This window comes from Athene noctua, chromosome 3 (assembly GCF_965140245.1).
Source record: "Athene noctua chromosome 3, bAthNoc1.hap1.1, whole genome shotgun sequence".
NCBI classification, from domain to species: Eukaryota; Metazoa; Chordata; class Aves; order Strigiformes; family Strigidae; genus Athene; species Athene noctua.
Window position 1 is genome coordinate 30,778,473 of NC_134039.1, and position 2,249 is coordinate 30,780,721.

The following is a 2,249-nucleotide window of genomic DNA, read 5'->3' on the forward strand; positions in this document are numbered from 1 at the left end:
ATGGGAGCTCTTTTGAATATGAGGAAAAAGCTTGAGTTAAAATAAAAAATTAAACAGCATACCCAATTAATGAGAACCACAGCAAAGCACTGAAAGGCTGCCATCTTAAATTACTATACAGCTACAACTCCCAGAAAATAATAACAATTAAAAAAAAAAATACTCATATGTTCTTGCTGTCCTAATAAAGAGTTTGGGATAGACAGACTGGTGGGAGCCTTCTCCAGCATCAGTATTGATCACACATGTGTGATATTATGAGATGCAGGTTCTTGTAAGTGTACAGGCCTATACGTATCCATAGCTCCTGTGGCATAGGAAAGGAGCTGGCAGGGACGTGTCCAGCCCTTTTCTTTCTGCAAAACTTGATTCTTCTGTTGTGATGGGACTGGGTGACATAATTGGTACATGAATGAGTACTACACATGAAACTGGCTAACCTGGGAGAAATAAAAACTCCAGTGTAGATCTGAACTTTGGAAAATGGAGGGAGAAGGTGCCTGTAGCAGTTACCCTCCTTCTATCTGTAAAATTCTAATGCTGTCCTGATGATGGAGGTGGACCTATGACAATAAAATACTATAATTGCTTTCACATACCTAGGGTTTAGTTGGCATTTAGGTTCAGCTAAAGGTGTCTCAGAAGTTTTGCACAGGCTGCTACTGGTGTTGAGTATCATAGCTCTAACCAAGTTGGTGGAATGGTAAGGTTAAAAGGTAAATAAAAACTTGTCTGAAGAGCTGCATGACCTCTAGCCTCAGCATGACTGCTCCAGGCCTAGCCAGTAATTCCTATATGCATGCTAGTTCACTTTCAGCATTGAAAGCACAAAGCAGGCAGCTTCCTCTGCCAACATAGTGAAAAAATGGACAAAAAAAAGGGCTGTTTGGGTAAAAGAATACAGTATTATTCAAAACATTTTCCTAATTGCCTTTTTCCCATTAAAAAACCCCCCGCGTTAACACTGTTTTGCTGAAAATGGCAATATTTAAAATAGCTTCAAATAATGTTAATGAAGCATTGTTTTAATTTTGCCTCCAGAAAAACAAAAGAAAACAAAATATTATTATAAATTGTTCTCCTTTTAAAAACACTGCCATCATATTAGTAATTTTTTCCCTTTAGCTGTGGGCTGGCAACCTTCTCTTTTTGCTTTTTTCTTCCAACAGTATTATGTGAGCGAAACAGCAAAACAAATTGAAACTTCTGCTAAGCACTTTGCCCAAGATACGCATAAACTGCTTTTCTTTCTATTGCAACTGCATGTCTTTCCTGGGTATGACACATAAAAATCAGTAATGTCAAAATAAGTCTATTAAGAACAGTTATAGATGTGGAGATGTCTGACTGGGCCTTAAAGCTCAGATCCTGAATACTAACAGTCATTAAAGATATTTTTTTACATTTTTTTTGTAAAGCAAGAATGTTAGCACAACGTACAAATTTGAAAATTACATTTGACATTATCTCCCTAATTTCCTCCTGCTATTTCACGTAATTCTAGCATTCATTACTTCTTTTTTTCCTTAAATTGCTCTTTTGTATTTGTTCTCTGCTGTTATAGGTGACCTAGAAAGGAAAAAAATAATTGGGTTGAAATCTGCTCTTCTCTGTTTTAAATACAAATTCCTTTTTCCTATCCCCATTTTTACAGCTCCCAGCCATATGAAGTATTACTTGTCTATCTTGCTTGTTCCCTGAAAAGCTGTGTGAAGGATGTAGAAGAATTGTTGAAAAATCTTCTGACCACTCAATTGAAGGAACAGGAAATACTGAATCCTTAGCAGGTATCTTTTCTGAGAGTAATTATTAGGATAAATACTTTTAAATAAGGATAATTGGTATTTTAAACAGTCTCAAAATGTTGCCAAATATCATGTTTTATTCCTTTGGTACTTTGATGTAATATGCCTGCTGAAACTTCACTGAAGTCTTCTAGGAAAAGGATAGATAAAAAAGCAAGAGAATTTTCCAAGGGAAAGAAAGAAGCAAGAGAATAACCTAATGAGCCTGTCTTTATATATAACAAGAGAACATAAATTATTTTATTACTTTTTTATTAATCATCTGTTTAACAACAGCCATCTTCTTTTTCCAGTGCTGCTTGCATTATAGTCACAGATAAAATACAGCATGGTATCACATGTTAAATGCTGTATTTCATACCAAAACACTTAAACAGAATACACCATAAAGAGCATCAGCATACACTTTACTATGGCTTTCCAAAAAATAATCTATCTCAATCT